We start from the raw sequence: 12,504 nt of genomic DNA, 5'->3' as shown, positions 1-12,504 counted from the left end.
AATTTAACATTTAGCTTCATAAGCACAACATGTATCTTCTGTCTAGGCTGTGAGAGATCACCCTAAACATCACGCAAGACCACTATTTCTTAGATGTAAAAACTTTGAACGCACCTCAATGTCAGAGTCCAAACTTGCAGCACCTGTAGCATCACTGTCTCTATTTGCGTGGTCATCAATGGACTGCTGTAAAAGAGGAGAGAAAATAATACATTTCAATGCAATAAGTGAGTTCAATGAATACGTGATTTCTGCACTAGTACAACCCTTATAAGTGTGCTATGTACAAATGTGATCTTACCTCTGGATGATTCCAAATGCTGTTATCTTCAATTGAATCAGAATTACAGCTGCATAGATATTGTTTATTTCAGAGTAATTCATATTTGCATAAATATCTCTAATAGATCCAAAAAAAGGATAAACAGAACATCACTTTACTGATATATGTATTTTTACCTGTCTCCATCATCAATTGGATCTGAAATAAAGTCAATAATATTAGGTCTTTGGTATTTATTTAAAACTTGCAAATAAAATATGTTAGACATTTATTACTCAGAAACACTTGATTCTGTTAATCACAACATTACGCTGATAGATGACGTTGATATTTCCTGAAAATGACAGTGGTTAAAAAAAATCTACGTTACCCTTACTATTACCGGCTGTTCATTCAAAAGACTAAGGAGATAAAAAACCATCAACAACATATTACAAAATTTTTTTTAAACAGTCATAACTTACTAAAGTGGCATAAACGCGTATAATTAATTGAATGCAAATTGCCATGAACGGTTTCTACAGAAAGTGCAACAGCATCCCGTTTTTGTTCTTTGAAACGTTGTGCTCGTATTTATTTAATGAAATTATAGTCTTTTAAATTTTAATAAACATGATCTTTCATTTCATTAAAAAAATCTAAAGACATTTTTTTCGGACGCATCTATTTTTAGTGACAAATGCGACTGGATCGCTGTCGAGCATTAGTAGATAACGTTAGTCCACATTACCAATTTTCTCCATATGATATTTTGTCGTCCGGGGTACAGGTTCGTTGTCATCTCGCAAATATCTTCTATATAACCTCCTCCTTTTCTTCAACGGCTCCATTTCAAAGTCCTCTAACGTCACTCTGATCTATTACTATATCAAAAGTACTTCGACCTGAACTCGTCTTCTTCTTCTTCTTCAGAGTGTGTGGGCGCCAAACGAAAGAAATGACGCGAGTGGAGAATTTCGATTTGACGGATCTGATTGGCTACGATTGGCGCTCTTTTTGCTGCCTGTTGCTAAGGCAACTCGAAGTAGATATAGTAAACATTAAAATCAAGAAAGCTGTTGCCATGTACGTGCTAATAAAATGGGTAAAAGAAAACCAAGTAAGTGTGGGCTTGGATAACTTTGTGAAGGACAAAAAAATGTTAAAGGACCCAAAGAGGATTGGCCTGGTGGAACACGGAGCGGTTGGAGTTAAGCCCCCGAAATGCGGCTGGAAAGCGTTTCCGGCCCAAATACTCCCAGATAGCACACATACATGTGGCCGACGTCGGCCGCAGAGCGGAACGTCGGCCTCATATCTGTAACATCTAATAAGGATCGGCCAGGCATAGGCGCGTGTCTTCAGTCAAAGCTCTATCTCCAGCTCGTCGGCTTTGGGTCGGATCACGACTGCAGGCCGATATGCCGCGCTTTTCTGCGCGTGACCATTCATCTCTGCAACCGACGAGAGAAATGGCGACTCCGGCGACATCTGTGGTTTTCAGGTAAGTTTTCACTTTAAGTAAATTAGAAAAATCTTTTTATAATTCTGTGACACTTAAAAGTTACTGGCACTCGGTTTACTACAGGCAGTTTGTAATCTCAATTTCTCGGAGGCGAAGGGCAGATGAGCAGCGGAATGCGAGGTTAGCCCAACTTGTTTAGTTCAGAAAAGTTTTTGTAAGTAGCCAAATTATCTGAACATATCCCGTCCTCTGCAAAATAAACGGATCAAGTCATTAAACTGGTAATGTTAGATGTTTAAAATGCTGCGTGACTTTGACTTTGAACGTTCAAACACTGGAGAAGTTACCATGGTAACGGTGAACCGCAGTAACGGACAAGCTGCAAAATCTCCGTCTCTCGCTGTTGCTTTCTCTGCTTTCGGGTGAGTTTAGTCCCTAAAATCACATAAATAATATAAAACTGTTCTGGATACGTTTCTTACCTGTAATTGACACGCTTCTGTCGAATATTTACTTTATTGAAATAGTTTATTTTCTTCGAAAAAGTCCGTTAGCATAACCGTTTTCAGTTTGGCTAATGTACCGAGCTCTTATGAAAGTTTGCGTTTTTAATCACATCTTTATGTTCAGAAGAGAGGCTTTGATAGTTTTGCTAAGGTTTTGTTGGTAATCTGTCAATGGGTAATTGAAAGTGAGCCAATTTATATAACTGCTATATGACATCACTTACAGGAAGCGCGAAAATCAAATGAAACGAAATGAAATGATCTCTCATGGTAAAAAAATTACCTCGATTACATTTAATGTTTAATCATTTAATACCAATCACATTGAAGAAAAAATGTTCTGTGATTTCAGGAGTGAACAAATCTACAACACCGGAGGAGGAAGAGCTGCTGACAGGAGTAACTTTAGGAAACTCAGGTGAACTGAGAAAGCTCATTAAATAACTTCATACGCATTTTTTCCACAAAGGGTAACACTTTAGTATGGGGAACAATTCTCACTTTAAACTAGTTGCTTATTAGCTTGCATATTGGCTGTTATTACAGATATCAATGCCTTATTCTGCATGACCTTATTCTACAACATCCCTAAATCCCACCTGATATCCACCCTTAAATGCTGTAACTACCTTACGGTCTATTAATAAGCAGTATATTAAGAGTTTGAGGCAAAAGTTAATAGTAAATATGTTTCCCACTCCAAAGTGTTGCCCCACAAAATATTTTACCTATATCACCATGCATGTTATTTTTTAATTTTACAGTTTGTAAGGTTCTGACATCCAAACGTAAGTAACACAGATCAATATAAAATGAAGTAAGCCTAAAACAAATTTAGTTAATAAATTTTTGTTTATATATTCTGTTTATTCTACTTTCTCTTACCTGCATTTCACCTTTGCTGTAGCTGGTTTGATTCTAATGAACCTGACATCATATAAGCTCTGTGATAAACTGTTTGTTATGTTTCTAGATTCTTCCATGCTGATGGCCTGCACTCCTGTCCAAGAAAATCTCAGGCTAAAAACCATATAACCAGTAAGCAAATCCTCAAACATACACTACTGTTCAAAAGTTTGGGTCTGTAAGATTTTTTTTTTTTTTTTTAAAAAAAAAAAAAAAAAAAAAAAAATCACATTTTAAAATCATTAAAGGGTTAGTTCACCCAAAAATGAAAATAACGCCATTAATTACTTACCCTCATGTCGTTCCACACCCGCAAGATCTTCATTAATCTTCAGAACACAAATTAAGATATTTTTGTTGAAATCCGATGGCTCAGTGAGGCCTGCATAGCCAGCAATGACATTTCCTCTCTCAAGATCCATTAATGTACTAAAAACATATTTAAATCAGTTCATGTGAGTACAGTGGTTCAATATTAATATTATAAAGCGACGAGAATATTTTTGGTGTGCCAAAAAACAAAATAACGACTTATATAGTGATGGCTGATTTCAAAACACTGATTCATAACACTCCAAAGCTTCCTGAAGCAGTGTATCGAATCATGATTCGGATCGTGTCAAACTGCTGAAATCACGTGACTTTGTCGCTTCGAACCGCTGATTCGATACGCTGATTCATAACGCTCCAATGCTTCCTGAAGCAGTGTTTTGAAATCGGCCATCACTATATAAGTCGTTATTTTGTTTTTTGGCACACCAAAAATATTCTAGTGGCTTTATAATATTAATATTGAACCACTGTACTCACATGAACTGATTTAAATATGTTTTTAGTACATTAATGGATCTTGAGAGAGGAAATGTCATTGCTGGCTATGCAGGCCTCACAGAGCCATCGGATTTCAACAAAAATATCTTAATTTGTGTTCAGAAGATGAATGAAGGTCTTACAGGTGTGGAACGACATGAGGGTGAGTAATTAATGACATTCTTTTTATTTTTGGATGAACTAACCCTTTAACCCCTGGTTGTTTCAGTGAGAGTGTCTGTGAAAAAATCCTTTAGCATAAAATAATCAGCGAAATGAGATGAGGTGACAAATAATGTTTTAGTGGTTCTAGTTATGATAAACTATTATGATAACAGGATGTTATGGTCATTAATATATTTTCTCTAGGTCTTTTTTGAGTTATTTATTTATATGTATTTTTTACTGATACATTCTTAAATACGTTTTACTAAATATTTGGTAACTCTTTACAAGAAGTTTCATTTGTTAAACATTAGTTAATGTATTAACTAACATGAACTAACTATGAGCAATACATTTGTTGCTGTATTTACTAATTTTTGTTAATGTTAGTTAATGAAAATACAGTTATGTATTCATGTTAGTTCACAGTGCTTTAACTAATGTTAACAAGATTTTAATAATGTATTAGTATCTAATGTTAACTAATGGACCTTATTGTAAAGTGTTACCAAATACTTAAATACTTTAAATGCTGACTGGTTCAGGGGGTCGACAGCTTTAGGCCTCTAAAATGTTTGAATTAAAATCACCAATACAATATCAGGGGGTAAAGATGTCATTAGAGTTCTTACAATTATGGCTGTGCTCTTGTTACCAGATGAGATGTGATCCCCAGCGTTTGGCGCTGAGATTCTTCAGGACGTGGCCTTGATGCCGTGAAGATGGTGAGTTTCCCCAATAGCTGCCACTACCGAGATCAAGAGACTGATCACAACTTCAATCCGTATTAGTCTATTTTGATAGGTATATATGTTATGTGTCTTTTCTTTTTCATTACAGCCCATCACTGACAGGCTTTCCTGTGTAAACCATCATATTTATCCAAATGAGGTTTGTAAATGCATGAATTCTTTATATTTTACATTAATCATTAATTTTGAATAAAAATTACTTGTAGAAGAAAATGTGACAAGGCCTCTCACAAAATGCCATATTAAAGGAATATTCAGAGTGCAAGTCAAAACTGTTTCTTTTGGGCAATATGCTACAAATATCGTCTATTGAGCTAAAGTTAAATTGAACCTGGAATGTTGATTTATGTTACCAGATGCGATACTTTGTAATGGGCATGTACAATGGATTTTGAACTCTACTATTTTTATTGCAGGGTCTCTGGGATCCCCAGCTGAAGGCATGAAGACATCAGATCTTGGCCTGGACAGATGTACCAACAGTACACCACACTGACCTCTGCTTTTGCATGGATGGCTGATTACTACCATGTTCTGTGAGGGTATTACTATAGCAAAACTGAGCACCTGTGACACTGGGATTTCTAGTTGTAAAGAATAATCACACAATGTTTTTTAGACGTTGCAAACTTTTCTCTCTCTTTTTCTCTTACAAACAACACAACAGTTAAACCTTTTCAAATTATTTTCTGGTGGTGCACAAGTCCTATTCTACGAAACAGAAATTAAGATATTCATATGCTCACATTTAAGCTGCGGACACATTACTTTGAGCATGCGAAATTTCTTCGGACACTGTAACTGGCGTGATATGACGTCTGCAGAGTCTTTTTTATAAACATGAATTCAACATTTAACAAATAGTATATTCAAAATATAAAAATATACAGTCTACTCGACTTTACTACACTTTTTTTTTAATTTAGCCATTAGTTCACACCTTGTAGCGATTTTGTACTCTTTACATATAGTCGTGTGATGTGAATTCGCAGGTCAGAGTTCCAAACCAAACTTTTTGCATGAGCTTGTGTTTCTGGTCTCCCGCATTTGTCTGCATATGAATGGAGGTCAATGGAATGAAAAGCGTAGTGTGACCACACCTTATTCTACAGTTGCAGCACACCTGTATCAAAAGTGTGAAGTATGCGAGATCTCACATATGACATATCAGTATGTGACATCCCACTCAAACATGTGCTCTATGCAGTGATAAACATTTTCTTGTCGTTATTAATCAATCAGTAATCAACACAGCACCACCCCAAAATTGCCTTGCACTGTAGAATTATGGTTTTGGCAAGAAATGAAAAGAAGCCAATAATTTATTATAAATGCTACTATTTTACAATTAATATTTAAGACTATGTTAGAGAGGGATAGAAGTCATTTTTATGGATGATAGGATTTTTTTCATTACAGGTCATTTATTTGAATGATCAGCAAAAATTTGAGCCTTTGAGAATAATTTGAATTCGATTAGTACAAATTTAACTGTTGTGGTTGTGAGAGAGAAAAGAAAAGAAAACTACAAGTTTGAAAATCCTAATACATTTTCTCAGTGACTTTACTGAAATATTCTCTACAGATTCCACTGTCACAGGAGCTCAGTTTTGCTACAATAATACTATATATTATACAGCACATGCATAATTTGAGACAATATCCTGATTAAATTTCCAGTCTCATTTTACCAATGACAAACCACGTCTATCTTATTAACTGCTATTCATTTTGTGTATAATCAATATATAAACAAGTGATATTTAATTGTTAACGAGGGATTGGCTGGACCCTGCTGACCCAATCAGTATTTCTCGTCTAATGGTCATACTTTAATTTTCCGGTTTCTCTAGTATTGCATCCTTCTCATGGGCATTTAATGATTTTTCAGTTTGGGTTAAACCTCTTTTTTGACCCATAATATGTTTTTTTTTTTTTTTTTTTTAAAGTAATTAAAAATAGTTTTGTCTATGCTATTGAAATTGTGGGTTACATCTTTGTCACCTTTTTCACCCAAGGAGTTTACATTCCTGATAATACAAGAGCGAGGAACTTACATTTTAATTACAAAGGAAAACCAATTCATCTGCTATATTCTTCTGTCCTCCGTTTTCAAGGGTAAGATTTCTTTATAAACCATCTACTCACCCATATGTCTTATTTTTGTGGAACACAAAAGGAGAGAGTCACAGTCTCAGTCACCATTAGAAAAGAAACTGTGATAGTGAATTATGACTGAGACTGTCAGTCTCTTGATGTTCTGCCTTACATTTCCTTTTGTGCTCCAATAAAAATAACATGTACAAAAGAACATGACCAGTTTTGTTCATGAGTAAATATTTAACTTGAGACTGTTAAGCCTGTAATTTTCATGTAATACTCTGTATTTGAATGTAAATGCCTTCTCTATTAGTCATATTGACGGTTTGTATAGGAGGCTAAACATGCAGGCTATATGTAACTGTATTTTGTAAATATTAAAACAATGTTAACTGAATGTGATGTGTGATTATTACATAAGCATGCTCATTTATCTATTAGTATTAAGTATTTGAGATTTTTAAAAACGAAAGTGTGTTAACTGTGTAAAACTTTAGCCCAACTGAAATCAGCATCGTTTCAGCATAAGGTAAGCAAACGATCCGCGTCGATTTTCCGTTAGTTTTGAATGGCGTGTGTGACGTTGGTCTTTGATGTCGTGAGAAACATCGATTCTAGGTTGATTCTGTGTCGATGTGCTATCTCGGTGTAGCCTGAAAGGTTCAGCCTAAATAAATAAAGGCCATATAAAGCCCCTGCACAGCGGCCAGTATTTACAGCTTTGCATCGTCCACGCATCGGCCAGAGAGCATTCGCGATCAGAGGCCGACGTCTCGGCGACATTTTCCCGATGAGCAAACGCTCCGTGAGCTACGTCCCAGCTAGCATGTATAATCGGCCCGAGCTCGGCTGCCCTGCGGCACCTGCGGCTAAGACTCGGCATCGGCGTGTGTTAAACGGGCCGATTGTGCCCCGCAGCTCGCTCTGGCACATGCATTTTTGTTACGGCTGTAAGCACTGGGCCGATTCATGTTCACCGTGACTGGTAACCCAGCTCTGGCTGTATGATCTGGACCACTTCTGGAAATGACTGGCTTATGTTAAATCAAGGATGGTTTTAATGGAGGCCATTCAATGTAGGTGACTTTCTTTAACACAAATGTAGATTTTTAACTCCAACCGTTTTAGTCTGTCCGTAACAAAATCTCAGACAGTAAAAAACAAAACATGCACAGACAATTCCAAATTAAACCCTGCTGCTTGTTGATATCCTAAGACACGAAACGATCGGTTTATGCGAGAAACAGAACTGTATTTATATTATTTATACCTCTAATACAGCGCTTCTTCTTTTGAGTTTTAATGGCGGGTTGCGAAGCAACTTCATAGTTGCATACTGCCATCTACTGTATCGGGTGCACGGCTTGAGGGCTATACTCGGCTCAGATCCTTTTGCCAGTATGAAGCCGATTTCAACGGTTACTGCAGAAAGCGCTCTGGTCAGCACGTACGCTCAGCTCATCACTGGAGGGTGCACAACGGGTGAGATAAAACTCGACGCCTGACTGAATCATCCATTCCCTTTTCGACGCCATACGTTGAACTTGAGGTAAGTCTTGTGTTCGGTTTCCTTAAAAAGCATCAACATTCACGCTGAGCATAGTTTCAATCGAGTTCCCGTCACATCCTATATTAACTCTACATATTTCGAACTGTTGCTGATTACATGTTGATCCGTTTAAACTTTGTTCATGTTTCTTTGACATGTTCATGTACTTTTTTTCCAGATGAAACAAAAATAAAGAATTCATAATTCATTTAAGATTTATTAATTAGGACAACATCAAATTATTTATCATGTCTGAGTAAAGTTGTGCAAATTTTGGGTAATATGAAAGTGGCTCCAACTTTTATGGCGCGAACAAAGCTAGCATTGACTAGCTGTTAGCTTATTTTCGTTGCAGCTTAAAGCATTAGCCAGGCTAGACGCAATTTACGTTAATAATATTTAAAAGTGTTCTGTGGAAGAAAATTAAGTGGAACAAAATGTTAGCTGGTAGTGCTGTGACAAATCGCAGTTGATCCGACCCATGGTTCGGCTCGCATGTGATTCGCGGATTAATACGCAAATTTAAATGGGGAAAGTTCATAATTTGCACGTGTTTCAAAGGCTTGCAAATGTTAACATTCAAGTGATTTTAAACAATTTAATCGCAAAAAGGCGCTAAAATGAGCAGCTTTCTGTACACACATAAGCATATGCCATTGAATGTGTCCGGTCCAGCTCCAGTCAGATGTGTAAACTTTAGAGAAGGTTGCGCTTATGTGTCTCATACTGTAGTCCATTAACATACATTTGGCGAATAGAGCAATGAAAAACAACGTATGTGGAGCGACAGTTTGTAATTCGCTCTCCGTCTGTGTGTGTGTGCTCGCGCGCGTTTAAGTGCACTCAAAAGTGCACACACGCAGAGACGTCTTTCAAAAAAGCAAGCGAAAATACAATACATACAATCACATACAAACAAAACGATCTCCACAGTATTCTTTTTCTAATAAAAACATTTGTTTATGTCTTAAGTGTAAGTATAGAGTCGGAAACCAATCTGTGCTTATTTGGTCTTAAAGAGACAGTAAGCTTAATCAACCTACTAAAGTATGTGTCCTTAATGTTAATCAAACAACCTAAGACAATGAGAAAATAACTTTTTGTAGCTCTAAAAAATAATAATTATATTTAATTCATACAATAAGATTTTGTAATTTATTTGATTCGATTTATGTACCTAATGCTAATTTTAGACCTTATTTAATGTGCAACTTTGTTCTTTTAATAAAAAGTTTGTCACTTTATTTATTAGATTTTTGCCACCCCTTTTTTGGCTTATCCAAAAAATGATTATCTACCTTCATGCCTTCATGCATGTATCGCCTTCGATAATGAACGCGATATTGCGTGGCTTATCAGTGATCTACGGCTCTGTCTATTAAATGCCGCTTCATTTGAAAGCAGGTGATGGCGATTTAGCGGTAATCAGGGAACCGGCTTTACTGACGAAATGCGCGTGACAATCACATGCGATATATCGCCCAGCCCTACTTCAAAGTAATGTTAGTGTTAATCCTCCTAATATATAAAGAAATTATTAAGTGTGAATACACCTAAAAAGCTATCCCCTTGGCATTTATAAGACGCCTCTGAAGTTAATTGCCAACAATGAGCAAGTCTGACTAGCCTTCTACATAGATCTTGTACTTGCATATTGTTTGCAATTAACTTCAGATTTGTCTGACTTATCAATGCCAAGGGGATAGCTTTTTAGGTGTGTTCACTTAATAAATAAATAAATATATATAAATATATCTATATATATATATATATATATATATATATATATATATATATATATATATATATATTAGGGATGTTCATATCAGTTAATTTTCCCGACCGACAACTGCAGCTTATTAACCGAACATTAACTGTTAACTTATAAGATTTAAATACTAAATTGTCATTGAGTAAAAATACAGTTGACGGTTGTCTGTGACCTTCTCCCCTTTCAGCGAACATCACAGTGCCTAGTCCACCACAGTGGTCTCCAGTCTCCATTACCAACAGCCTGAGTGCTACACCTACTGACACCCCAACCCATGCAGCAGCTGGCAGAAGTCAGACATCAGGCCAAACTGGATTTCAAGTAAGAAGGGCAAGAAAGCTATTCTATATCTCATGGAGAAAAAAGAAATCACTTTGGTATATGTGTGATGAGATTAAAACATCTTTTTCTTTTCTTTTAGCACACACCACAAGTATATGACACACAACACAGGTCTTCTCGGGAGGCTGTGCCTACAGGTAGGAATTCTACAAAGTGATCTCTCTCGGTTTACTCTGACATATCTACGTACAATGTTTTGCTAGTAATCTGCTATGCCTGCATTTTCTTGTGTCTTACAGCAATTGCTAAGGAGATCCTCATCCAGCTCGATTCTATTAGAGGGCAGCAGTTGCTCATTCTGGTGCAGCTCCAAAAAATCTCCAGCAGTCAAGCAGTTCCAGACTTCACGCCAGACCCAACACATTTTGGGCTCCCACTTTCAACTATTGAGGAGCTACAATGTTTGGAGGAGACATTAAAGAATCCAGAGGAGAAGAAGAATTTGGTGAGTTAAATTATGGTTTAATCAGATCATTCCTAAAAGTCAGTCCCCACTCTCACTCATGCTATATTCCTTAAGTAACTAATAAGGTACATGTCTTTTTGTTTCAGACTGTTCTTCTTGGAATGGTCGGAGGCATGACTCTTAAAGACACCGTGGGGCGGGTCCTGAAAAGAACAATGAACTCTTCGCTGGCGAGACTCATTAATTGGAGTGACATCCCAGGGCTCTACAGTGCGACTGACCCGATGGCCGGTTGCATAAACCTTTAAGACTAGTCTTAAAAGTTAGTCATGAATTTTTTTCTTCAAGACTGATCATAATTGTTTTAAGTATGTTACATAGAAAGGTAGATTGTACTAATTTAAATCCAAATAATAAGACTGATTAGCCCTAATTGCTATTTAGTCAGACTACGTCACGGCTATGTTTATGCAACCGGCCACAGGTTCTATGGGTGCACCCTCAGTTGACACTAATAACAGCGTATTGGCCATTTTTAAAATCTTATTTTAGTTTTAATATTTCTATTCTCAAACTCTATTTAAAACATTAACATCATAACATTATCATGAATTGAAATGCATTAATGCCACTTCTGAGCCTCATTAAACAGTCTGTAAATATAACTAAATGCCACATTTCTGTTATATGCCACCTCTGCAGTGCAAAGATGAATTATTACAGTATTTATTTATTAATAAGAGATGCCTCTTATTATTCTAACTCAATTTATGAATTTGACATTTAATAAGGTTAAAATTTTATAGTCAAATATCTCCTTATAATGGGAAGGTTATTCTAGCCTTTTTAGAAGGTGCTCCTAAATTTTTGAATGTGCTCCTAAACTAAAAAGAAATGTATCTCTGCATCCAAAATAAGTTTTGGTGGTTTTATGAGTAAAATCACATGGTCATGCTGACCTCTTCTATCCTTGTGTTTTTCTCAGATGCAGTCCGCCGGAATGCCCTGACCAAAGATAATACAGAAAAGGAGATAGCTGCAGCCACCTGGTGATGAGGAGCTCTAGCATCTGATAGGGATGGTGGCCGAAGCCAGAGGGTGAATAGACAATGAATTAAACTGTTTTAAAGTTAAAAATGTTGATATTGGAAATTCGTATTTGAACTGATTGATTTTTTTTTTGTGCGTGCGTGAGAGAGAGAGAGAGAGAGAGATTATGTGTGTTCAAGTAAATAAAAAATGCATTAAACATGAAATCCTTGTGCTTCCTTGTGTGTTTTATTTTCAGTTATGTTGCATAACGGTTGCTTAGCAATTTTAGAATTAACCAATCAATAAAATCAAAGTTTAAACAAGCCCAAATAAGGAACGGGATTGGTGGGGAGCTTACGTTCTCTCACTCGGTGTTCCGCAATCGGGCCGCGTTAAAACCGAGTGCTCGGCCGTGTGTTCGGGCCGCGTTAAAACCGA

The 12,504-nt window shown here is 36.5% G+C and overlaps 1 long non-coding RNA gene across 1 annotated transcript; it reads left to right on the top strand.

Annotated features, from left to right (window-relative positions):
* The first annotated feature begins 10,940 nt into the window (after nucleotides 1–10,940).
* LOC137035540 (uncharacterized) lies at nucleotides 10,941–12,094 on the top strand. Its single transcript, XR_010897085.1, has 3 exons — nucleotides 10,941–11,073; nucleotides 11,181–11,356; nucleotides 12,020–12,094. It is a non-coding gene; the product is annotated as an uncharacterized lncRNA (long non-coding RNA).
* The last annotated feature ends 410 nt before the right edge of the window (nucleotides 12,095–12,504 follow it).

The sequence above is a fragment of the Chanodichthys erythropterus genome, chromosome 14 (assembly GCF_024489055.1).
Source record: "Chanodichthys erythropterus isolate Z2021 chromosome 14, ASM2448905v1, whole genome shotgun sequence".
Lineage (NCBI taxonomy): Eukaryota > Metazoa > Chordata > Actinopteri > Cypriniformes > Xenocyprididae > Chanodichthys > Chanodichthys erythropterus.
The sequence above is the reverse complement of the archived record's forward strand: the minus strand, read 5'-3'. Positions and strand labels throughout refer to the sequence as shown.